The 27,674-nt window shown below is 42.0% G+C and overlaps 1 long non-coding RNA gene across 4 annotated transcripts; it reads left to right on the top strand.

The window, feature by feature from the left end:
- On the top strand, window positions 1-27,674 carry LOC148847116 (uncharacterized). 4 transcript variants are annotated; one of them, XR_016100205.1, is made up of 14 exons: window positions 1-307; window positions 4,472-4,695; window positions 4,805-4,884; window positions 4,966-5,052; window positions 5,224-5,485; window positions 5,665-5,719; window positions 5,839-6,076; window positions 6,187-6,266; window positions 6,621-6,844; window positions 6,954-7,033; window positions 7,115-7,201; window positions 7,373-7,612; window positions 25,903-25,982; window positions 27,325-27,674. It is a non-coding gene; the product is annotated as an uncharacterized LOC148847116 (long non-coding RNA). The 4 variants fall into 4 exon arrangements; XR_016100204.1 differs by adding an exon at window positions 7,719-7,766 and having other exon boundaries at window positions 5,224-5,719; XR_016100206.1 differs by having other exon boundaries at window positions 23-307; window positions 4,472-4,559; window positions 4,636-4,695; window positions 5,224-5,719.

Below are 27,674 nucleotides of genomic sequence, written 5' to 3'. Positions count from 1 at the left end.
TTTTGATTTCCTTTACCGAAGGCTTTGGCCTGGAGTGAAGGGTCCGAGAACCCACTCTGATAGCAAGAATCGAAATAGTGGGCTTTGGCCTGGAGTGAAGGGTCCGAGAACCCATTCTGATAGCAAGAGTTGAAGTAGGGGGACTGTGATGAATAGCCAAAAGATGCAGGTGAGTTGAGTCACAGAAGGCAGGGGATTCAGAGGCGACAATGCATCTAACGCCACAGGAATAAAGCAAAGGATCGGAGCCAAAGTTCATCTTAGCAGAGAAGTTTGCCGGCTGGTCATCACCTGTCTGAATAACTTGGTAATTTCTGGTCCTTCTCCCAATATTTCCCCTTTGACGAGGGTGGGAGTTCTTTCTAAGGAGGTAAGTTCTGGTCCTCCTCTCTTGTAGGTTTGTTCCTTTGTTATCCAAGGCCAAGTTGTGACTTCCTGCTAAACTTTGTTGGAAGTTGCAGAATAATTTCAGATGGTAGGGGGTGGCAGGGATTAGTTTTCTCATAACCAACTCTGCTGGGACAGTATTGTGGGCTTATAGTGGACCTATTGGCATTACAGACGTGGTTGAAGCTAAAGTCAGAGCTCCTTTTATGGGCTTAACCTGCTAGAACAATTCACTCTGCCCCCTTTGTGGTGGAGGGTGATTTGAAGAAATGCCATAGGATGGGCTGCTAATCAAGAAGGAGGTCCTGGGATTTTGGCCCACCTGCTCAACGACACTCAAGAGCTTTTGTTCTTTTAAATGGGTTTCTAGGGAACTGAATATGGCTGATTCGTTAGATAGGGCTTCATTGTATAGTGGTAACAAATTTCCATTGTAATTTTTTGGCTTTTTTGGGCTCTCTGTTTTTGTACATTCTCTCATGCACACCCCTCCTTTTGGTTCTCAATGAAAGTTTCCTCTTGCCAGAAAAAAAAAAAAACATATTAAGTAATTTAATATAGCAGCTCAATAAACGATCCTTGTCCCCAGATATACATTCTATACATGGTTGATTAGTATACACCATGAAAGTCATATGCAATTATATAATAAGTATTCATGCTTATCGAAAGATGCAAAAATATTTTTCCATCCTATTGATGTCTAAAGTTTTGTACTTCTGGACTTCAAAGTACTTTAATATAGAGGTCCAGTCCATTAGGGTTCTTTCAATGCAACCAATGGGGGCTTCCATGGCTGAGCTTTTGTTTATTGGATATATGTCTATTTCAGTCTTTCCACATGAAACCATGAGCAAGCTTAGAAGAGAAGGGGCTTCCATGGGTGAGCTTTTGTTTATTGTCATCTCAGGAAGGGGTTTCTGACTCTTGTGCCTTACGATTGGTTTTTTGCTGACACTGTAAGTATAGGACAAACCATATACCATTCTTTTGCCATCTTGGTACTACTGGATCTTCTATGAAACTTGGAAATGAAAGGAGGATGGGGAATAAAAGAGGTGGCCAATGATCCAGTTTGCTATTTCTTAAATGTTATGGTAGTACAGCACATACTCTCTCTCTCTCAGACACACAGACACATACACACTAGAACACATGCACACAGATACCTCTGAATAATGAAATATCTAGCCATTCAAATTAGTGTTTTGTGACAAATGAAATACCTAACCATTCAAATTAGTGTTTTGAGACAAATGGGAGACTTTGATAACAATCTCTAAGTAATCTAGAAATCTCTAAGTAGGTATCATACCATTCCAGCATCATAGATTTACACCAAACAAGGGTTGACTTTGATAACAAATGGGAGACTTTGCTGTTATATTTGTTTCTTTTTGCCTTTTTTTTTTGTAAAGTTCCAAATATTGGGGAGACATAGTCATCCTATTTCTGTACACCACTTATATTTATATCTAATGAAATTACTGTTATTGATTAAGAAAATAAATTTTTATTAAAAAAAGGAAGAAACTTGTTTATGGAATAAGCATACCTGAACAAGTTTGTGCAGTCTTTAGCATATTGGGGTTTTTTCAGAACCTAGAATTTCGTACTTGTGCTATTTTCTAGAGAACCAAGTGCTGCTAAAGTTTTTTATCGTTCCAGATTTATTTCTTCTTGGTGCAGGTTGTTTGTTAAAGGAAAATATTATTTTCTTTAACTGAATAATGCAATTAAACTGTTGATGAGACTGCCCCTTCTGAGAAGCCAAAGGTTAAAAAACTTAAAACCCAACCAACTATTAGGCCACCATGCTGGTTGGTTGTTAGAATTTATGAACCATTGGGACAGAAAAATAGAATGAAATATTAACTGGGCCTGAATTCTTAATTCCATCTTGCACAACAAGTATGTTGGACCCAAAAATATTTAATATACATCGACCTTGTTATCTACATTTTGTTGTTGTTGGGATTCTTCTTGACCTTTCTTTTACTTGTAGAGAGAAGGAAGTTGATGAATGGAATGTTAAGAATGATTTAATTGGGCCTTTCTCCATTAGATTCCAGCAACTAACATGTTTGTGTGCATAGTTATGTATTGCAACTCTTTGATGTTATTAATTTGCTTACTGAATCCATTTATCAAAAAAAAAAAAAAATTGCTTACTGAATCTAATTACCCAACAAAATTTTGCTTATTAGGGTAGAAGATGGGAACTTTGTTAAGTATTTGGTATTTGATGAAGGCTGTCTTGCCTGAGTCAGCTGAATAATATATAGGGCTAGGTTGGTCCCAACTTCCAAGTTAGATAGGAAGATGAAAGCTGCATTGGTTAGAGGATAAGTGTTATTTACTTTCTCAATCTGTTATGTGGATATTTTATTGCTTTGGCAAAGGAAACCCTTTACATATTGTGCTCATTTTATTCAACAATCAAGAATACTATGCTGACCCCCAGCTCCAAGCAGTAAAGAAATGTTGGACTGACATGGGAGTTTTAGCAAAAAAATGCTCTATACCAAATTGATGTAGGACCACTGGGTAATCTTAGTAAAGTATACCTGGTTTAGGGTCAAAGGTGACGAAGGCAAAAGTTTAGAAAGTTTGGAAAAACTAAGGCTGTGTTTGGTTTGAAGGAAAAGGTAGGGAGAGGAAGGGAAAGGTAGGAAACCTGTAGGACCTATACAAACCAAACCTGTACAATTAGGGAATTGATTTTATTATTTTCTGATCTACATTATGGATTCAATATTTAACAAATGGTGATCTGCAATTGTTATGTACAGAAAGACAGAGAGAGGTTGGAATTTATCTTATGTCTCTCTCTCTCTCTCTCTGATCAGTAACTTTTGTGCCTTATGAGTGATGTTTCTTTTCACCTTTATAAGGGAGAGGTTGGAATTTTCTTTTAAGCAATTGTTATGCATCTTCAATTTTATTATTATCATCTCGAATCGATATTATCCTTGTATTGGTTTCAAATTTCTCATGAAGTAGATAGAAGTTACTGAATTGAATTTGTTCTCCTCATGTGCTTAGTGATTTGCTAGTCAAATTGCACAATACCATGCATGTTTTTGTGTCTACATATGTTGGTTTCATCTTACTATATGGTTGTTACGCCATTGATGTGTAATATAGCCTTATCTATGGTGTTTTTGTTTCTACATATATTGGTCTCATCTTACTATATGGTTGTTATACCATTGATATGTAATATAGCCCTATCTATGGTGTTCTTTCCACCCACAAAATATCATATGCACTTAAAAATTGAGTTCTGGTTATATTTCAGCTGTTAAGAAATACACCTACGAAATTTACCTACAAATCTAGTGCTTCTGAAATTTAGTAGTTGTACCGAGAATGGAAAAAATGGATCATGGTCACACATATTCTCTTGTTCAAACAAACTTCATGAAGTGCACAACAGCCTAAGTTGAAGCAAACTACATATCAACTTTCTGTTTCTCTTATTTTTTGTCAAACCAAATAAAACTTAAATCATTTGTTATTACTTTCACCCAACATATCCTGTTTTTCCATTTCATTCATACCGCATTTGTGTATTTTTCGAATTTTTAATTGGAATGAACATTCCTGTTGATGGTACTGACTAGTGCGTCTGAAACTCTCCCTGTAAAGCCTTGTTATCTTCAAGGATAAGAGATCCATCCTGGTTTAACCCATGCAAATACTAATGTATTCTTACCACATGAACCTTTTCAAAAGGTTTTCATGCATGGGTGTATCTGTCTTTTTTGTTTCTTGGGTGGGATTAAATTTGTTTTGGTGTCCAACATTTGTCATTCAGAGATCCGATAACAGATGTGATAACAGTTTTGGGTGGGATTTAATTTGTTTTGTTGTCCAAGTTTTGTCATACAGAGATCTGATAACAGATCTGATTTCAAACTGCTTTCAGTTCCGTTTCCTTGTAATTCGGTAGGATAAATGAGTGGATGTTGTTGTGGGTGTGTGGGTTACTAACTGCTCAATTGCCGTTGTTTTGCTTGTAACTTTTCTTAATTTATTAATAATCCTCACGACTGACACATTCATGCACGGCCACTTTCAGGAGATTGCATCCGTGGAGCTGATTCAAGCATTCGAGTTGTAGCAGAGATCAGCCAAAGCCTCTCTTATGCCGGAGTCCAGAATGAGCCGTTTTAACCCATTTCTCCTTTATTCTCTCTTAGACTTTTTCTTCTCCACCAGTTTCTGATTAGAAATCCTTGACAGGTGAATGGAGTGTGCGCGAAAAGGAGACTCAAAAGTGATACGGATTCGGAAGCAGCACCGGTATGTGATTGTTGTCGAATGTGTGTATCCCTAAATTTTAAAATTTTTAGAAGAAAATGTTTGCCGGTTGTGGAGGTGACAATAATATCCATGGTTCTTATGGGTGCAGGCACGAAGAATGCTCGACTTGCGGGCAAGATGCGCAACCTCTCACGGCAATACTATAAGGAAGCCGATCAACTCTCCGATGTAAATTTCTAAAATCTCGGGTTCATTCGGTGTTCTCTTGTGGTTGTTTTGGTTCCTAATTTGCTTGGGTAATATGTGCAGTTTTAGATTGCTCGTGGCGTTGCAAATTTTGGGGATGGGCTTGTCGACTCCTGTGCCTTACCATTGATTCCGGCTTCCGATATCAATGTATGTATACAAAACATCCCTAGCCTAATCGACTTTTTTTATCTTTTAATTCCGTAGGATAAGTGACTGGATGTTTCTTGTGGGTGCGAGTGTTAGTAATTGCTCAGTTCCGGTAGTTGTGCATGTAACATTTCTTAACTTTTTAATACTCTTTTTCACTGGCAAATTCAGGCATTGCCGTTTCTTGTGGGTAAGAGAAAAACTATAAGAAAACGGCGGAAATAATATATATGGCTAACGAAATAATCGGTTTTGGGCATGAATCGATCCGGGAGGGGCGAGAACCGGAACCGACTCAATTATTTATTTCAACATAATCATGGAATCGGATCCTTTATAAATGGTTGGGCCTATTCGGGCCAGCCGGGTAGACCCGAACCGTTGACAGCCCCTTCAGGAACACGAACGATGAGAGCGATTGTGCTGCAATGAGGTTGGTATCCCTTTTACTTCTCCCTTCGTACCTGTACTTCGAGGTAAGGACGTTTCGAGACCGCACTTTATGTTCGTTCCTTTGTTATTGAAGCATATGATGTCGTCCTGTGAAGTTGATTTTGGATTCGCACGAGTTAATAGGTTCTGCTAATGCAATTTTTTGCCTTGTCTTTGTAGGAATATTCTAATGGGTTCGCATTGTCAACTGCCGTATCAGAATGACTGCGATAGTGTAAGCCAACATTGCTTGTATCTGTTTTAGCCTCTTATAAGGTCTTCTGTTGCTTTATTTCCGTTTTTGTGCTTGTAACTTTTTTTTTAATTTTCTGATACTCCCCTTGGCCTCTACAGGCATTGCCACTTCCATGAGATTGCGTCATTGGAGCTGATTCAAGCGTTCGAATTGGAGCAATAGTCCGCCGAGGCGTTGCATACGCCGGAGTCCAGAATAAGCCACTCTAACCCATTTCTTCTATATTCACTTCTAAACTATTTCGTGTCCACCTGTTTCTGATTAGATATTCTTGACAGGGGAAGGGCGTGGGCGCAAAGGAGATTCGGAAGTGATACGGATGCGGAAGCTGCACAGGTATGTGTTTTTCGTACAATGTCTGCGTACCTAAATTATATCAGTTTCGGAAGACAAGGTTTGTCGGTCGTGGCAGTGGCTATAATATCCTATGGGTCTTATGGATGCAGGCACGAAGAATGCTCGACTTGCAGGAAAGCTGTGCAAGCTCTCACGGCTTTACTACAATGAAGCTGGTCCAATCTTCGGTGTAAGATTCTCAACTCTCCCCCTCATTCGGTCTTCTCGTTTGGGTGTATGGGTTGGTATTTTGCTTTGGTTATATGCGTAATCTGACTTTGTTCGAGGCTTTGCTACTTTTGGCGATGGGCTTGCCAGCTCCTGCGCCTTACCATTGTTCCTTGTTTTCGATACCAATGAAAGTATAGGAAACATCCCGTGCTTAATTCAGTTCCGTTTCCTTGTAATTCGGTAGGATAAATGAGTGGATGTTGTTGTGGGTGTGTGGGTTACTAACTGCTCAATTGCCGTTGTTTTGCTTGTAACTTTTCTTAATTTATTAATAATCCTCACGACTGGCACATTCATGCACGACCACTTTCAGGAGATTGCATCTACGGAGCTGATTCAAGCGTTCGAGTTGTAGCAGAGATCAGCCAAAGCCTCTCTTACGCCGGAGTCCAGAATGAGCCGTTTTAACCCATTTCTCCCTTATTCTCTCTTAGACTTTTTCTTCTCCACCTGTTTCTGATTAGAAATCCTTGACAGGTGAATGGAGTGTGCGCGGAAAGGAGACTCGAAAGTGATACGGATTCGGAAGCAGCACCGGTATGTGATTGTTGTCGAATGTGTGCATCCCTAAATTTTAAAATTTTTAGAAGAAAATGTTTGCTGGTTGTGGAGGTGACAATAATATCCATGGTTCTTATGGGTGCAGGCACGAAGAATGCTCGACTTGCGGGCAAGATGCGCAACCTCTCGCGGCAATACTATAAGGAAGCCGATCAACTCTCTGAGGTAAATTTCTAAAATCTCGGGTTCATTCGGTGTTCTCTTGTGGTTGTTTTGGTTCCTAATTTGCTTGGGTAATATGTGCAGTTTTAGATTGCTCGTGGCGTTGCAAATTTTGGGGATGGGCTTGCCGACTCCTGCGCCTTACCATTGATTTCGACTTCCGATATCAATGTATGTATACGAAACATCCCTAGCCTAATCGACTTTTTTTATCTTTTAATTCCGTAGGGTAAGTGACTGGATGTTTCTTGTGGGTGCGAGTGTTAGTAATTGCTCAGTTCCGGTAGTTGTGCATGTAACATTTCTTAACTTTTTAATACTCTTTTTCACTGGCAAATTCAGGCATTGCCGCTTCGAGGAAATTGCGTCCGCGGAGCTGATTCAAGCATCCGAATTGTTGCAGCAACCAGCCACGGCCTCGCATACGCTGGAGTCCAGAATGAGCCACTCCAACCCTTTTCTTCTACATACACTCTAGAACCTTTTCTTCTCCACCTATTTCTGATTAGATATTCTTGACAGGTGAATGGCGTGGGCGCGGAAAGGAGACTCGGAAGTGATACGGATTCGGAAGCGGCGTAGGTATGTTTTTGTTGTAGAATGTCTGCATTCCTAGATTTTAGCACTTTTGGAATATAACTTTGCCGGTTGTGGAAGTGGCCATAATATCCTTGGTTCCTATGGGCAGGCACAAAGAATGCTCGATTTGCAGGCAAGCTGTGCAAGATCTATTCCGGTAGTTGTGCATGTAACATTTCTTAATTTTTTAATACTCCTTTTGACTGGCAAATTCAGGCATTGCCACTTTCTGGAAATTGCGTCCGCGGAGCTGATTCAAGCATCCGAATTGTTGCAGCAACCAGCCACTGCCTCGCATACCCTGGAGTCCAGAATGAGCCACTCCAACCCTTTTCTTCTATATACACTTTTGAACATTTTCTTCTCCACCTATTTCTCATTAGATATTCTTGACAGGTGAATGACGTGAGTGAAAGAATGGTAGGATCCATCTAATGGACGCCAAGAAAAGTGCAGAATGGGGGCGAATTTCAAAGTAATTTTCTACCTTCTTCCAATTGGGAATCATATTCCCTAAATTTAGAATACATTATTCAAGGATCCTATTTGAACCATAAACAAACCAGATCTGAACCAAAAGGAAACATGAATGATTATACCTGATCCGGAGAAATAATATCTCCCAAAGTTGGTGTTCACGCCCAAAGAAGTGACCAAGATCCGCTCCTGCTGAAGATGACACAGCTGTGGATGGAATGGAACAAGCAGGGTGCGTCCTACACACTGGATTCTTCACAAGAACCCTCTGGAAACCTTGAACACTGAATCCTAGTGTCTTTCTTGCAAGACTATTGTCAAGAACTGTTTTCTTGACTTCCTGTTGCTGCAAAGATCCAATCTTCCAACAAGTAGTGGCGGCGGTTGAAGGAGGAGAAGTCCAGGGACGAAGAGGGCAGAATTGTCTCTTCTCTCTGGAGTCTATGAGAGATCAAATCTCAGATTGCAGGATGTATTTCTTGCTTACTCAAACCCCCTAGTTCGAAATCTGATATTTCTGTTAGGGTTTTCTCCTCTTTCTTCTTGATTAAGAAACCTCCCAATATTTTGGGAGTTATCCCAATCCAAATCAGTATTTGGATAGAGGTTAATCTTAATCCTATCTGCAGATTAAGTTAGTTAACTCCTGATCTTATCAGGAGGTTACCAGATTCAAATCTAATTTGAATTTGGTCTCTTAGAGTGGATAAGGTCAAAGACCCAATCCTTTTACTAACACTAATCTCAGATTCGCCCTATGAACTGGTGATCATATCAGTTCAGTTCGAAATGGGCTTTTGGCCCATTAAGTGTTCAGTGTTTAACTAGTTTCCAACCTGCTGCCCAGTTGGGCTTCTTTGTATGGCGTGGGACCCAAGCATTGATCTACACACCAGCCACATGGGTTCGGCCCAGCCTTTATTACAAGGCCTAGGTGAATTCACTGAAAGACTCAGTGACCCCCTTGAGCCCATCACATGGACCCTATGGGCCCAACACTTACATTAAGTGGTCATTGGGCCAAGCCATGTTATAAAAACCCAGGGACTGTGGGCAGGTGCAAGATAAGCCCATCAGGTATTATCCTAAATGGTCTTACACTTAACCTCTTTGCCCTTAATGATCAAGTACTGCCCGACAAGAGAAGACCTCACTCTCGGCTGCAAGGAACAGTGCCGCACTCTCTACTCACATAGATCTCGGGACTTAAAACCTTTTGCAAATCTTTTGAAACCGTACATACACATATATATCTTATTTTGCAAAACAAAATTCCAACGATTGAAATCAACTGTTGGCAGTTTGGTTTCCATCAGAGAGAGTGCATTACCGGTCATTACCATTGTCCGACAAAGGGGCTGATCCTGTCACTATGACTACTCACTCAGATGAATTCTCAGACTGCCCCAACATGTCCAGGTTTTGACCCCCACTAAGGATCTCACTGTCTCTAAGATCTAGGGCAATACTGGAAATCTGGTCGGTTCAAGGGTTCAAGCAATCCCATATTGCATGTGCCTTGGGTCTTACCCTGATGGCCGAAACAAGCCATCCCAACACTTGGTGGCACACCAGTATCAGTCTTGACAGGATAAATCTCCCCATACTTGTCCAATGGCTGTGAACATTTAAAACTAACACAAGTTTCTATAAGTGTCCAGTTTTAGGGTTTTACACAGAATTATACCAAACAACATGAATCAAACATGCATTTTAATTTATTTCCACTAAATAACAAAAGTACATCAAATCCGATTGAAACTAAGGGCATACAAGACTGTCTAACAGCTCCCACTTGCACTTAGATCCAATCTGGTACAAGCCGGAGTCCCATACTTTCCACATGTTTCTCAAACACCTTCTGTGTCAGTGGCTTAGTCAATGGGTCTACCACATTGTCCTCTGATGCTATCTCTTAATATCATCCTCCCGTAGGTCCGGTGTTGTCATACAACAGTGGAATTGGTGATGTACTGAATTCCAAATTCAGGAATGAACACCTTCATTCATAAGGCAGTCTCACTTACGGCAATGCGCTCGGCTTGGGTTGTGGACTATTAATTTGCTACTCAGGACCTCTATTTGTTGACATTCAGGAAACAATACATGATCCTATCATGAAAACTTATCCAGACGTAGACTTTCTATCATCTGGATCCAACTAAAATCGGCATCTGTATACCCCAGAACTTGTAGTGAACTACCATCGAATACCAGACAAAACTCTTTTGTCCTTCGAAGGTATTTAAGTATGTTTTTCACAGCAGTCCAATGTTCCTGCCCTGGGTTAGCCTGGAATCTGCTTACCACACTCACCGCCTGAGCTATGTCCGGGCGAATGCACAGCATGGCATACATGATGCTCTTTACAGCTGAGGCATAGGGAACGTCTCTCATGCCCTCAATCTCCTCAGAAGTCTTGGGAGACATCTTCTTGGAGAGAGTTACTCCATGTCTGAAAGGAACATTTCATTTCTTGGAGTTTTCCATGCTGTACCTTTTGACAATTTTGTCAATGTAAGCAGCCTGGGATAATCCAATTATCCGTTTCGATCTATCTCTATAGAGTCGAAGACCCAGTATGTATGAAGCTTCTCCAAGATCTTTCATGGAGAACTGCTGTGACAACCATACCTTGACCGAAGTCAACATTCCTACATCATTCCCAATGAGTAGGATATCGTCCACGTACAATACTAAAAAAGTAATCTTATCCCCACTGGACTTCCTGTAAACACAGGGCTCATCCGGATTCTACTCAAAATCAAACGTTTTGACAGCAGAATCAAAACGGATGTTCCAGCTCCTAGAAGTCTGCTTAAGTCCATATCTAGATCTGTTGAGTTTACATACCATGTGTTCCTGACCAGCAGCAATAAAGCCATTCGGCTGCTGTATGTAGATATCTTCACTAAGATCTCCATTTAGGAACGCGGTTTTTACATCCATTTGCCAAATCTCGTAGTTATGGTATGCTGCTACAGCTAGCAGGATCCTAATGGATTTAAGCATGGCCACGGGCGAAAAGGTTTTCTCATAATCGATGCTTTCTTTCTGAGTATACCCTTTCGCCATCAAGCGAGCTTTGTAGGTCTCAATCCTGCCATCGGGGCCCTTCTTCCTCTTGTAAATCCATTTGCAACCAATTGCTTTTACCCCGGAGGGCGGATCCACTAGAGTCCAGACTCTATTGGTCTCCATTGAGTTCATCTTAGATCTCATGGCCTCCACCCACTTCTGGGAATCTATGTCTAACATAGCTTCCACGTAAGTCACGGGATCCTCTTCACTAGTCAAGGCTTCCACCATGTAGGTATCCTGGTCATAACCATATCGGACTGGTGGTCTGGATACCCGGGTGGACCTTCTAGGTTGGTCACTACCTGGAACTTGTGGGACATCTCCCACTGCTCGTGAGCTCTCCTCATCAAGAACTATTTCCTGACGGTGAGTGTCCATGATGTATTCAGATTCTAAGAATTGGGCGTTTCGATTGCAGAACACTTTCTGCTCACTTGGGTCATAGAATAGATAACCCACTGAATCCTTTGGGTAGCCTATAAACAGGCAATGACTGGTTTTAGATTCCAACTTGTCCGCACTTGTTCTTTTAACGTGTGCAGGACAACCCCAAATCTTCAAGTGTCTTACACTTGGCTTCCTTCCGGTCCATAATTCATATGGAGTTTTCGGAACTGATTTGGTTGAAACCCGATTCAGCACGTAGATAGCAGTCTCTAATGCATATCCCCAAAAGGATGTGGGTAATTCTGAGCGTACGAGAAGTGACCAGACCATGTCCAACAAGGTCCTATTCCTCATCTCTGAAACACCGTTGAGTTGTGGTGTAGCAGGAAGAGCTAGTTGTGACACTATTCCATTGTCCTTTAAGTAGTTCCTGAATTTGTCAGAGAGATACTCGCCACCTCGATCCGATTGAAGGGCCTTAACTTCTCTCCCTAACTGTTTCTCGACTTCCTGTCTGAACTCTCTGAACTTTTCAAAGGATTCAGATTTGTGTCTCATTAGGTACACGTAACCATATCGTGAAAAATCATCTATAAAGGTGATGAAATACACGTGTTGGTTCCGTGTCCTAACACTCAGGAGACCACATACATCAGTATGTATTAGGTCAAGTGTGCCTCCAGATCTTTCAGGCTTACCGTCAAATGGCCGCTTAGTCATCTTACCTTGAAGGCAAGGCTCACAAGTGGGAAGATTTTCTACGGTTAGAAAATCCAAAGGACCATCCTTTACCAGTCTTGTGATTCGGTCAATACCGATATGGCCAAGTCGGTAATGCCAGAGGCACGTGGGATTAACTGTATCACGATTCCTTTTCTTGGGATTTTCGACCGGCGTAGTTTCGGTTAGGTTAGTTTCTAGAGAAGGATGTAGAAGATAGAGACCATTCTCCAGTTCCCCACATGCGATGAATTTGTTATTCCGTTTAACAGTAATCATATTACTAAAATAAACAGTATATCCATCAGCACACAGTTCAGAAACATAAATTAAATTTCTTCTCAAGTTCTGTAAATAAAGACAATCTTTAAGTACAAGGACTCCTCTAAAAACTAATTCTACGGTTCCTATTGCCGTAGCTGCAACACTTGCAGTCATTCCCAAGAATAGTGTCACCTCGCCATCACTCAATCTTCTGATAACTTTGAACCCCTGCAGTGAGTTACACGCATGAGTTGAAGCCCCGGAGTCAACACACCAGGACACAGAAGTAACTAACATATTAGTTTCTATGACACAAGTTTCGATGTTACCTTTCTTAGATTCCAGGTAGGCAGGACAGTTCCTCTTCCAGTGGCTGGTCTGTTTGCAGAAGTGACAGACATCCGATGCCTTGTTCTTCTTCTGCTTCTTGGGTTTGGCAGCTTTCTTCTGGGGCTTCTTTGCCTTTCTCTTTTTCTTGCCCGATCTGTTAGCTTCAGCAAGCATAACCACAGGCTCATCCTTCTTTAAAAAATCATCGGCCCTCTGCAACATATTGTTGAGTTCCTGGACGGTGACATTCAGCTTATTCATGTTGTAGTTCATAGTGAACGCATTGAAGGAAGAGGGAAAAGAATTCAGGATGGCATCCACTTGCGTGCTAAGATCTAGCCCAGATCCAAGAGCTTCAAGTTCATTAATGTATCCCATCATCCGAAGACAATGGTCATGAATTTTCTGCCCTTTGGACATCTGCGCGGTCATGAACAATTTCAAGACCTTCTGTCGAGTAGAACGGTTCTGCTCTTCATACATTGTTCTTAGACTGTCCAATATGTCATTGGCTAGTTCGATCTGATCGAGCTGCCTCTGTATTGAGTTGTCTAATGAGGCAATGACAAAGCAGCAGGCTAGGGAGTTCTTATCCTCCCAATCTTGGTAGTCCCTCCTACGGGCCTTAGAAGCCCTATCACCCGAACATTCTGGGGTAGGATTTTTCACCACCTTATCTAACTTTTCAGAAGTTAGGACCAGCATAAGATTTCTGTACCAATCGGCATAGTTTGGGCCCTTAAGCTTATTATCATCTAGAAGCTTTGCAAATTGACCGTTTGTCATTTTCTGATAAAACAGCAAAAACGTTAGTCCACGACCATAGTTTGATTCATTTTACCTACATAGATATGGCTTTTAATCTATGTTCCATTCCCATTTATTCATCTTTGAGATTTTCCCTCCCTTCTCAGTGATGGAGGCGACGGAATGTCTCTGAAAATGTGGGAAATCACATAGGATGCGTGAAGCCTGAAGGGTTGAGAGATCCATCCCATGGACGCCCAAAAAATGTGGAATAAGGGGCGAATTTCAAAAATTTTTCTCTCCCTTCAACTGGGAATCACATTCCCTATTTAGAAAATCATATTTTCAAGGATCAATTTTGAACCTTAAACTGAACCAGATCTGAACCAAAAGGAATGGGAGAGAATAATACCAGATACGGAGAAGTAATATCTCCCAACGAAGGTGTTCACGCCCAAGGAAGGATCCAAAGACTGCTCCCACTGAAGATGGCGCAGTGCAGGATGGAGCAGAATCAACAGTGTTCTTCCCCAAGAACTCTGTCTTTCGCAAGAAACAGTAGGATGGAACGTGAGCACAGCTTCCTTTTCAATCATTTCTCAAAGAACTAATGTCAAGATCCAATCTTGACTTCTCCCACAGCTGGAGATCGGACTAGCAAACAGGGCGGCAAGAGCAGGGAGGCGGCAAGAGAGTATTCGCAGGGTGCAGAATTCTCTCTTCTTGATTTCAGCACTAAAGAGGATCTGATGTGTTTTTTCTTCTCCCAAGGTTGCCGCCCCCTCCTTTTTGTTACCTTGAAAAGATAAGCTCCTAATCCCATCAGGAGGTGCTTATCCAAATCATATTTGGATCAGCCTTCTCTTCTAGTGATAAGGTTAAACCCTTATCTTATCTGCAGATTAGATTAGCTTTATCCTAATCCCATTAGGAGGTTTCTAGATCTGAATTACATTCAGATCTGGACTCTCTGAGTGGATAGGGTTAAGACCCTATCCTATCTGCTAATCTATCTCAGAATTCACTCCTTTAATTAACTAAATAAATAGCCCAGTTCGAAATGGGATTTAGGCCCATTAAGCTTATGAATTCACTTAACCTTCCTAACTGCTGCCCAGTTGGGCTTCCTTGTATGGCGTGGGACCCAAGCATTGATCTACACATCAGCCACATGGGTTCGGCCCAGCCTTTGTTACAAGGCCTGGTCGAATACACCGTTAAAGACAGTGCACCCCCTAAAACCCATCAAATGGGCTCTATGGACCCAACACTTACCCTAAGTGGTCCCTAAGCCAAGCCACCTTGTAACACCTAGGGACTGTGGGCAGATGCAAGATTAGCCCATCAGGTATTATCCTCAATGGTCTTACACTTAACCTCTCAGCCCATAATGATCATACACTGCCCGACAAGAGAGGACCTCTCCCTCGGCTTCAAGGAACAGTGTTGCACTCTCCACTTATATGGATCCCGAGAATTAAAACCCTTTTGCAAACATTTTAGAAACCATAATATATATAATTTTATATCTCATATAAAATATACTTTGCAAAAACAAATTTTAACGGTTGAAATCGGCTGCCGACAGTCTTGGTTTCCAACAGTGAGAGTGCATCCCCGATCATTACCTTTGTCCGGCAAAGGGGCTGATCCTGTCACTATGATCACCCACACAGATGAATTCTCGGATTGTCCCAACATACCCAGGTTTTGACCCCCGCTAAGGATCTCACTGATTGGTACATCAAAGACAAACCGATTCGACACCTAGTGCAGTATCATAATCGAGTCTAGGGGTCAGGTGTAACTTTCCAGTTTTGCCCATCAATCTCCTTGGTCCAGGGCAATACTGGAAATCTGGTCCAGTTCAAAGATTCAATTAATCCCACACTGTATGTGCCTAGGGTCTCACCCCGGTAGCTGAGACAAGCCACCCCAACCGACTTGGTGGCACCACAGTGTCAGCCTTGTCAGGATAGGTCTCCCCAGACCGACCCACTGGCTGTGAACATTCTAAACTAACATGAGTCTCAATAAGTGTCCAGTTTAAGGGTATTACACAGAAACACACCAAGGGAACATGAATCAAATATGCACTTTTATTCATTTACAATAAACTCATAAAGTACATCAATTTTGATTGAAGCTAAGGGCATACAAAACTGTCTAACAAAGCCAACTGTTTCAGCTGCATAACCCCACCACTTTTCTGTGACGGATCATATCCACTCATCAAATGAGTTTCCCTTTGGCCTCTGTCAGACAAGGTTCAGAGCCATTTTCAGGTAAACCTTTCTGTCCAGTGAGTGCACACCCATCATATTCAGGTTACGCCAAGGTACCATGAGAGAGTTCCCATTTTCTGGTGAAGCCCCTCCCACATCGGTCTATGACGCCCCTATCATCTAATGAAACACTCTAACAGTTCCAACAGCAAATGGATAGCCCAATTTTATGGTGCGTTTCCTCATTACTGATGGACCCATCATTGTCTTAATGACGGAAGGCCTTTAGAGAGTCCATCAAATGGATATCCCTATCACTCGCACTCATATTTGCTTGGAGGGAACAAAATTTACACCCTAGTTCTAATTTAGGTCAAACCAAAGTGGCTCCCACTGGCTTTCATATAGCCAGATTTCTGGTCGGCCTCAATCGGCTAGGGGTTCCGTACGCATCCTTTTTCAGGGTTGTGGGGCTCACCAAGCGAAGAGGGGTCATCCAATGACCTTAAGGGACACCATGGCAATGATGTGCATTCAGCCGTTGTGTGCGCAAAAGCCACTAACGAATTAACATGGGCCAAGTGCTTATGGCCCATGGTCGCAGCACATCATACATCCAAACATCACATGTAAATGAAGAATTGATCCAATCAATTAACTGCTGTGAAGCCCATCGAATAGCCCATTTAAAAACCTAAAGCATTAACAATTAATGTTTACTAGTTATATGGGTTGAATAGCAGTTAGCAGTTCGGCCCATACAGCTTTTCTCACAATAATGGGCTTTTGCAGTTTTAACCCTTTAAAACTGAGCTTTACAGGTGGGCCGAATTAATTCCTGCAATTGAACATCAGATTTGGAATAATCAGTGTGAGAAAAATGGACTGAAAAACAGCCCCCTTCGAATCTCAGATTCGGTCCAAACAATTTTGGTCCAATCTAGTCCGAAAAGGTCCAAAACAGATTTTCAATTCAAGAATTAATTCAAGAGAAATCTAAAATTAATAATTTTTTATTTTAGACAATCACAAATAAAAAATATGGACTGTTCGTACCACCTGCAAAACAGAGGTTAATCACAAAAGTTACAGTTTCATAAACTGTAAATCGCAGTATGCGATTTCTCCATCTGCAAATCTCCAGCGCCGCCATTTTCTTCCTTCTTCTTTAATCAAGAAAATAAATAAAAAACAGAAATCCTATTTCTATTAATTAATTACATTCTTGATCAAATCCTATACATTCAGTCTAGAAAAATAAAAAAAAATTATTTACAAACCGAATAATAATAAAAGGAAGAAAAAAGGGTGCGTAGACTATCTGCGCCAAAACTGCACTGCGATCTCCAGGTTCGAACAGTCCATTAAATCAAAAATAAATAAAGAATAATTCTAAATAAATTTTTGGATTTAACAAAATTAATTTCAGATCAAACGCCCTTAACAAGAAACCATTTCTTGAAAAAAAACGAAAGTAATCTGCGCAGATCTTGGCAGAACATTTTCTGTTCATTTGCGCAGGGTCAGATCTGATTTTCTTTTGGTTCAAGATTCGAACCTGTGGCTCTGATACCACTGAAAGAATGGTAGGATCCATCTAATGGACGCCAAGAAAGGTGCGAAATGGGGGGGCGAATTTCAAAACAATTTTCTACCTTCTTCCAACTAGGAATCATATTCCCTAAATTTAGAATACATTATTCAAGGATCCTATTTGAACCATAAACAAACTAGATCTGAAACAAAAGGAATCAGTAAGGATTATACCTGATCCGGAGAAATAATATCTCCCAAAGTTGGTGTTCACGCCCAAAGAAGTGACCAAGATCCGCTCCTGCTGAAGATGACACAGCTGTGGATGGAATGGAACAAGCAGGGTGCGTCCTACACACTGGATTCTTCACAAGAACCCTCTGGAAACCTTGAACACTGAATCCTAGTGTCTTTCTTGCAAGACTATTGTCAAGAACTGTTTTCTTGACTTCCTGTTGCTGCAAAGATCCAATCTTCCAACAAGTAGTGGCGGCGGCTGAAGGAGGAGAAGTCCAGGGACGAAGAGGGCAGAATTGTCTCTTCTCTCTGGAGTCTATGAGAGATCAAATCTCAGATTGCAGGATGTATTTCTTGCTTACTCAAACCCCCTAGTTCGAAATCTGATATTTCTGCTAGGGTTTTCTCCTCTTTCTTCTTGATTAAGAAACCTCCCAATATTTTGGGAGTTATCCCAATCCAAATCAGTATTTGGATAGAGGTTAATCTTAATCCTATCTGCAGATTAAGTTAGTTAACTCCTGATCTTATCAGGAGGTTACCAGATTCAAATCTAATTTGAATTTGGTCTCTTAGAGTGGATAAGGTCAAAGACCCAATCCTTTTACTAACACTAATCTCAGATTCGCCCTATGAACTGGTGATCATATCAGCCCAATTCGAAATGGGCTTTTGGCCCATTAAGTGTTCAGTGTTTAACTAGTTTCCAACCTGCTGCCCAGTTGGGCTTCTTTGTATGGCGTGGGACCCAAGCATTGATCTACACACCAGCCACATGGGTTCGGCCCAGCCTTTATTACAAGGCCTAGCTGAATTCACTGAAAGACTCAATGACCCCCTTGAGCCCATCACATGGACCCTATGGGCCCAACACTTACATTAAGTGGTCATTGGGCCAAGCCATGTTATAAAAACCCAGGGACTGTGGGCAGGTGCAAGATTAACCCATCAGGTATTATCCTAAATGGTCTTACACTTAACCTCTCAACGGGTGGGATCCGGGTCCGGTCTAGGTAGAAGCACTCCCGAACAGGTCATTTATTAGGACAAAATCTTAGACCCAAAGCCGTCCATTTTAACTTAAAATTTAGGTTGAAACTATAACATAGGTTTAAAACCAAACCATTTAATCTAAAAAAAAAACACTTTTCTTATTTAAATTGCAAACTAAAATTTAAACTTTAATCACATATCGTTAATAAAATTGATAGAAAAAGACTATGTTACTTATATGTTAAAACGTTAAACACCTTTATTTATCTATCTATCAATATTCGACACTTTAAACCTATGAAAAGAGAAAAACTATAAGAAAATGAAGGAAATAATATATATGGCTAATAATTTGGGAATGAACCGATTTGGGGGGGGGGGGGGGGGCGAGAACCGGAACCGACCCAATTATTTATTTCAACATAATCAAGGAACTGGATCCTTTATAAATGGTTGGGTCTATTCGGGCCAGCCGGGTAGACCTGAACCGTTGACAACCCCTTCAAGAACACGAACGATGAGAGCGATTGTGCTGCAGCAAGGTTGGTATCCCTTTTTCTTCTCCCTTCGGACCTGTACTTCGAGGTAAGGACCTTTCAAAACCGTACTCAATGTTCGTACCTTTGTTATTGAAGCATATGATGTTGTCCTGCGAAGTTGATTTTGGATTCGCACGAATTAATAGATTCTGCTAATGCAATTTTTGCCTTGTCATTGCAGGAATATTCTATTGGGTTTGCATTGTCAACTGCCGTATCAGAATGACTGCGATAGTGTAAGCCAACATTGCTTGTATCTGTTTAAACCTCTTATAAGGGCTTCTATTGCTTTGTTATCGTTTTTGTGCTTGTAACTTTTTTTAATTTTCTGATACTCCCCTTGGCTTCTACAGGCATTGCCACTTCCATGAGATTGCGTCATTGGAGCCGATTCAAGCATTCGAATTGGAGCAGTAGTCCGCCGAGGCATTGCATACGTTGGAGTCCAGAATAAGCCACTCTAACCCATTTCTTCTATATTCACTTCTAAACTATTTCTTGTCCACCTGTTTCTGATTAGTTATTCTTGACATGTGAAGGGCGTGAGCGCAAAGGAGACTCGGAAGTGATACGGATACGGAAGCTGCACAGGTATGTGTTTTTCGTACAATGTCTGCGTACCTAAACTATATCAGTTTCGGAAGACAAAGTTTGTTTGTCGTGGCAGTGGCTATAATATCCTATGGGTCTTATGGATGCAGGCACGAAGAATGCTCGACTTGCAGGCAAGTTGTGCAAGCTCTCACGACTTTACTATCAGGAAGCTGGTCCAATCTTCGGTGTAAGCTTCTCAACTCTCCACTTCATTTTGTGTCATCTTTTGGGTGTATGGGTTACTAATTTCCCCTAGTTATATGCTTAGTTTTTTATTTCTCGAGGCGTTGCCACTTTTGGCGATCGGCTTACTGACTGTTGTGCCTTACCGTTGTTCCCAGTTTTCGATATCAAGGTCAGTATAGGAAACATCCCGTGCTTAATTCAGTTCCGTTTTCTTTTAATTCTATAGGATAACTGAATGGATGTTTCTTGTGGGTGTGTGGGTTTCTAATTGCTCTGTTGTCATTGTTGTGCTTGTAACTTTTCTGAATTTATTAATAATCCTCATCACCGACATGTTCATGCATTGCCACTTTCAGGAGATTGCATCCACGGAGCCGATTCAAGCGTTCTAATTGCTTTATTGCCATTGCATACGCTGGAGTCCAGAATGAGCCACTCTAACTCGTTTCTTCTATATACACTGTTAAACATTTTCTTCTCCACCTATTTCTAATTAGATATTCTTGGCAAGTGAATGGCATGGGTGCGGAACGAAGGCTCGGAAGTGAATCAGATTCGGAAGCGGCACGGGTATGTGTTTGCTGTAGAATGTCTGCATCCCTAAATTTGAACATTTTTGGAATATATGGCTTGCCAGTTTTGGAGGTGACCATAATATCCTTGGTTCTTGTGGGTGCAGGCACGAAGACACGATTGCAGGCCAGCTATGCTACAGACACGATCCTCGACCATGGATGATAAGTCGACCAGCTTGAGATTGGGTTCCACCAAGTGTTGAACGAACTCAGGGAACTCAAGATGGTCATCTCCAGCATCACCTCTCAGCAACATTCTGGGGAGACTAGTCACCCAGCAAGGGCAGAAGCCTCTGCTTCCAACAACCAAGGAGCTGGGGGTTACTCCTCCGGAAAAGTCACCAAGATCAATTTCCCCAACTATTCCGGTGGAGATCCCATTCCTTGGATCTACAGAGCAGAAAGGTTTTTCGATTACCATGAAACCCCTGCACACCAGCGCGTCTCCATCGCTTCCATTCACCTAGAAGGAGACGCGATTCTATGGCTCTAGTGGTATCGTCAAACCCATCCTCAGATAACTTGGGCGGAGTTCACTGAATCCCTGTACATCCATTTTGGGCCGACGGCAACCAGGGTACATGGATGGCCAGAGAAGGCCTTAGTAGGGTGTTTTGTGGGAGGCCTCAGAGAGGACATCCGCCTGGAGGTGAGGGCTCTCCGTCCGGCGACAATCATGGCTGCGGTGGGTTTGGCTCGCCTGCAAGAAGATAAAATAGACAATATGCGCAATGCCAGCAAGTTGTCCTTCCCAAATGTGAGGGTTACCCAACGAGTCAAACAACAACCCGTGAAACAAGTTGGGGATTCTCAGAAGCCCATTTTGCCCAGGCCCACTATGCCCTCCAAACGCCTCTCATGGGCTGAGATGCAGGCCCGACGCGAGAAGGCCCTCTGTTACAACTGTGATGACAAGTTTGGGCTAGTCCATAAGTGTCGGGTCCAGCGAGTGTTTCTCCTTCAGACAGAGGAAGAACCGGAGGGGATAGAAACAAAGCACATGGAAGACTGTGAACTGATATCAGGCGAACCAGAACCTGTTGGAGCCGAGATCTCCTTACATGCAAGTAGAAGGAAGATTGGTTGGCCGGTCTGTGATGATTTTGATTGACAGTGGCTCTACTCTGAATTTCATCACTTGCCGTTTGGCAAAGCAACTAGGTATGACTATACAACCCACTCCTCTCTTTTCGATCCATGTGGCTAATGGGAATCAGATGTTATGTGACGGTGTATGTAAGAAGGAAAAGATCCTCATACAGGGCCATAATTTCGTGGTAGATCTCCACCCATTGGATTTCTGGGGGGCTATATTATTTTGGGAATCCATTGGTTACGTGGCCTTGGTCCTGCTCTATGTGATTGGGCCAAAATGACAATGGATTTTTACCAAGATGGACAGACTTGCCATTTACAAGGGGTGCGGCCCCCTAGTCCCCAAGGTGATACTTTAGCTTCCATGATACGGGCCTCCAAGGATGCTGGACAGCCCTTGTTTATGCACTTAGGCATTTAGCCCACAATTCCAATTTTAAACAATCAGGGCTGTGACCAACCCACGGAAGCCCAACACAAGGCCCTATGATTGATACTCGATCAGTTTGGTGACATATTCAAGGAACCGAACCAATTATCTCCACCCCGGGCCCATGACCATCAGATACCCCTCTTACCAGATTCCAAACCAGCCAATGTGAGGCCTTATAGATACCCTTTTTTCCAGAAGTTGGAAATTGAGAAGGCAGTAAGAGAGCTATTGGACAAGGGGCATATACAGACCAGCACTAGCCCGTTTTCATCCCTCGTACTCCTAGTGAAGAAGAAGGATGGTAGTTGGCGTTTTTGCTAGATTATCGGGCCCTGAATCAGATTACAGTGAAGGACAAGTTCCCGATACCCCTCATTGATAAACTGTTGGACGAGTTAGGGGAAGCACAAGTGTTCTCCAAACTAGACCTGTGGTCCGGGTATCATCAGATCCGGGTTCACCAGGCTGATATCCACAAGACAGCCTTTAGGAATCATGATTGCCATTATCAGTTTCTGGTTATGCCGTTTGGACTCACTAATGCCCCCTCCACCTTTCAGGCCCTCATGAATGACATCTTCAAGCCATTCCTAAGGCAATTTATTTTGGTGTGTTTCGTTGACATTCTGGTTTACAGCAGGGATTGGGACACCCATATGGAACATCTGAAACTTACCCTCACAACTCTAAGGGAGCACCAGTTACATGCCAAAATGACAAAGTGTTCCTTTGGACAAAGACAGATTCAGTACTTAGGCCATGTGGTTGCAGCAGGATGGGTCATGGTAGACCCAGAAAAGATAGATGCCATCCAAAAATGACCCAAGCCCACTACTGTAAAGGCTCTCAGGGGTTTTCTTGGGCTTACCGGTTATTATAGGCGCTTCATTAAGGGGTATGGGCTTATGACCGCCCCTCTAACGCGCTTGTTAAAGAAGGATTCTTTCGGTTGGGCTGATGATACCCAACGGGCCTTTGAAGACTTGAAGATAGCAGTTTCTAGCCCTCCAGTTTTCTTGGGCTTACCGGTTATTATAGGCGCTTCATTAAGGGGTATGGGCTTATGACCGCCCCTCTAACGCGCTTGTTAAAGAAGGATTCTTTCGGTTGGGTTGATGATACCCAACGGGCCTTTGAAGACTTGAAGATAGCAGTTTCTAGCCCTCCAGTCCTCACTCTTCCGGACTTCTCTCATCCCTTTGAGATAGAGCGTGATGCATCGGGTGTAGGGGTGGGGGCCGTCCTGATGCAGAAGGGGCAACCCATTGCTTATTTCAGCAAGGCTCTCTCAGCAGCTCACCAAAATCAGTCCACTTATGTCAAGGAAATGATGGCTTTGGTAGCAATACAGAAATGGCGTACATACCTATTGGGACACTAATTTATCATAAGGACAGACCAACGAAGTTTGAAGTACATAGCAGAACAAAGGGTGCACACCCCAGAGCAGCAAAAAGGGCTTAGTAAGCTGATGGGATTTGACTACCACATAGAGTATAAACATAGGCCTGCCAGCAAAGTAGCTGATGCCTTATCACAGGTAGTAGAGTTGACCCAACTGACCTTCTCTCAACCCAATTTTCCCTTGTTTGAAGCTATACGTCAAGAATCCAGATCTGATCCACAGCTCCGGACATCAGGGAAAAGTGGAAACGTGACCCTTCCCAGGTTGTGGGTTACCAAATGTTAGGACCTAATCTTTTCTTTAACGGCAGGTTTGTGGTTGCTCCAAATTCCACCCACAAAATTGAACTGCTAAGGTGGTTTCATGATTCCACATTGGGGGGACATTCAGGGGTGCTACGGACCCTAAAGAAACTTAGCAGCCACTACCATTGGGTAGGAATGTGCAAGGATGTGTTGCACTATGTATCCGAATGCTAGACTTGCCAACAGCAGAAATACTCCTCACAGTCCCGCGGGCCTTCTACAACCCCTCAAGATTCCAGAGCAAGTGTGAGAAGACCTCTCCATGGACTTCATCACGGGACTTCCTCGTTCTGCAGGGAAGGAGGTTATCATGGTAGTGGTTGACTGTCTCACCAAGTATAGCCATTTCTCTGCATTGCCTCACCCTTACACCGCAGCAATGGTGGCTGACATCTTCATACGGGACCTAGCAAAACTGCATGGAACACCAAGATCCATTATCTCGGACCGTGACCCTGCCTTCTTGAGTTCATTCTGGAAGGAATACTTCCGATTGCAAGGAACCCAACTGCACCCATCCACAAGCTATCACCCGCAGACTAAAGTCCTTAATCGATGCTTAGAAGCCTACCTTAGATTTTTCATAGGGGAGAAGCCTAGATAGTGGGCCCACTGGCTTCCGTGGGTAGAATACTGGTACAACTCGACTTATCAATCAGTTGCAGGAATGACACCCTTCAAGGCCCTATACGGAAGAGAACCCCCTCCCATATTACCCTATGAATATGGGTCGTCCAAGGTGGCAGAAGTAGAGACTCGCCTACTGGAAAGAGACAAGATCCTTAGACTGCTCAAGACCAATTTGACAAAGGCCCAACAACGAATGAAGGTCCGCTATGACTCTCACCACCACCCATTAGAGTTCAGGTGGGTGATTTTGTCTACCTTAAGCTCCAACCTTACCGCCAAATCTTAGTGGTAAGACGGGTTTGGCACAAGCTAGCTCCCAGGTATTATGGGCCCTATAAGGTACTGGAGAGAGTGGGCCTTGTTGCTTACAGATTGGACCTCCCTACTACCTTGAAGCTTCATCTGGTGTTTCACATCTCTCTTCTCAAGAAAGCTGTGGGAAATCATACTCCTATCTCATCCAACTTACCCCAATTCACCGAAGAAGGGGACATTTACACGGAGCCTATCAGAATTGTGGATTTCCATTGGGTTCGACGAGGTGGGCAGGTTGTAACAGAAGCCAAGGTAGAATGGGCCGGGCTGCCTCCAGAAGACGCCACTTAGGAACCTTATCTAAGGCTGAATGAGAGGTTCCCGAACCTAGACCTTGAGGGCAAGGTCAATGCTAAGGAGGGAGGAATTGTCGGGACCCAAATACTCCCCCCGAACCCAACAATGGGAGTGCACAGACCACCACCCATCAGTAGTTCACAAGGAGGCAGAAAGGACATGCGACAGAGCCCCAGAATTAGTTACACTCAGAGTTGGTTACTCTGCCACCAGAGGATATTCCCTCCATGATATTTTCCAGAGTTAGTTATCCTGCAAATCAGAGATATTCCCTCTATGATTACACGTGTAGGCCAGCTATATAAGGCCATACTCATATAATGAAAGGTGTGAATGAATATCCCTTCATTTTTCTCTCACTGAGTCCCTCCTTTCCTACCTTCCCTTCTCTTCTACCTCTCCATCTTCTGTTTCAGGAGGTTAAGCCACCCTCGAAGGGGCTTCCGAGGTGAGCGGTATCTCACCATTATTGCTCTCTATTTGTCTCTGTTTTAGTGTTTCAGTGCAAGTTATCACCATTGACGCACACCTTGTATTATTATTTAATCCAGGAAACCGATATATATCTTACAATACAGTATGACACATATTTGATGCTTTTAACCTTGATTGGAGAGTTGACATGGCAATGTGGGACATGTTTTTTCATGGGCCCCACCTTATCTCTGGGGTGAAACTTGCTTACCAACATTTCTCTTATTAGAATGTATATCTTTTGGTGTTTCCACATGAACAAACTTTTGACTGTGTAAGCTATTCATTTGGAGGTTTAATTTCTCCTGCTATATCCATGAAGCCTAAACAAGCAGAGGTTTAGTGTCCTTGAACAGATTCTGCATGTTTTTAGTCTTTCATTCAATATTTTGTACTTTTATATTTCTAAGTTCCATGCTAAGTAATATGCTGTTTTTTTTTTTTGTTGCAGATTATGTTGAAGAGTCCTGCTAGCTACAGGAATTGTGCAGCCAGAGCAATTTGAGCAAGTCGAGTTTAGACTAAAGCCAGGTGATGATATCAGTGCTGGATCTCCTAGGTTCATCTGAATATCAGTTATTGTTCATAATCTTGTACAGTCACAGTTGTAATTGATCTCTACTTCTAACCATTATAAATTGATACCTAAGATCAGTCGAAATTCATTGAATCCTCGAGTTTCTTCTTCAGTTATTATTTGTTCTTTCTCCTCTTCCTTTTGTTTTTACTCTCAGCAAGGAAAGCTTGCAATCAGGTTTTATATTCTACATTTCTACTCTTGAACTTACGGTATTTATTGCTCAAATGTAAACCAAACTATTTGTTCCCTTCAGTGTATTTATCATTCATTTCTAACTTTATCAGCTGAGATGTTCTAAGTCTTGTAGATGGTTTGGGACCCTGATACACCATGCGTCCCATAGTTTCATAGGAGACTGCATATATTATAATCAACCTATGCATTTCCAGGTTTCCTTTAAGTTGCAGTAGAGCTCTTTCCCACCAAACAAATGAACCCAATAATATGTATATAGTTATATAGTTACAGGTTAGCAATCATTGGTTTGGCTTATTATTAGCCCATCCAATTTCTCAAGTTGGTCCCATTCAATATGTGTGCACATCTGCTAGACTGCTACAAACATCTCAAATTGTTGAACTGCCTAGATTGTATTATGGATCATTTAACAACCCCCACCCAAATCTGAAATATTGCTTATTAATTATGTTCTGGTATCTTGATCTGCAGTTGCCTAGGTGATTTTTTTTTAAGTAAAAATTATCCTAGGGTAGCTCACTAGGTTCCATAGCAACTAGCAATTGTGTTTCCGTGATAATTGTCCATGATTTTCATAAGTGTAAACTTAAAGTATAGAAACTCTGCAACGAAGAATAATTTTATTACATTGAGTAGAGATAAAGTAAACAAAGATTGAAAGGATGGTCAGCCTCAACTAACCTTCAAATTCAGGTTCATTGTTAAGTACAAATCCCCCTTGTTGCATTCCCCAAAACATACAACACGTCACCCCCTGTTTTGCCAGCAATTCAACTAATCCATGGCCCCAGAATGATCTGTTTATATGCTTAGCAAATATTCATGGCTAGATTGAACAATCTCTAGTCTGTGGGCAGAAATTACTGTCTATTTTCACATAAATATGCAGGCAGTCTGAATGTCTGACCATTCAACATCCATTCTTATTCTTAAGAAATCCTATACAGAATTAGCAGTTGGATATGTTAATGACGGTGATTTGATGGTTATTTTATTTTTCTTGCATTAAAATATAGAATGGAACCTGTGATTCATAATCTGTGGTCAAGGGTATGTTGATTATATCTAACCTTCTGTTTGAACTCAACCTGACAGGATTGATGAGAACATGGATGACACACTGGCAAATGAGAACATGGATTGATGAGAACTCAACCTCAACAGTATCTCATCCAACCGGTGGCTGATTAAGATAATCGTTGTATTGATTGTATTCCTCATGATTTTCCTATTTTTTGGGGGCATAACATTATATCAAGAATAACTAAAAAGAAATAGAAAGAAAGTGCCTTTTCAAAGGCCACGGGCCTTACACCGTCAAGCGATCAAGTCTCATCCAACATTTCAAAAATTATATTTGCAGTTTTGCACTGCCTTGTTGTACATAACATCATAAGCTTTTTGTGTGTATATACAATGAGAAATCTACCCTTATTCTTCCCTTA

This window comes from Nelumbo lutea, chromosome 6 (assembly GCF_056320005.1).
Source record: "Nelumbo lutea isolate HS-2025 chromosome 6, American lotus-T2T, whole genome shotgun sequence".
Taxonomy (NCBI): domain Eukaryota; kingdom Viridiplantae; phylum Streptophyta; class Magnoliopsida; order Proteales; family Nelumbonaceae; genus Nelumbo; species Nelumbo lutea.
The sequence above is the reverse complement of the archived record's forward strand: the minus strand, read 5'-3'. Positions and strand labels throughout refer to the sequence as shown.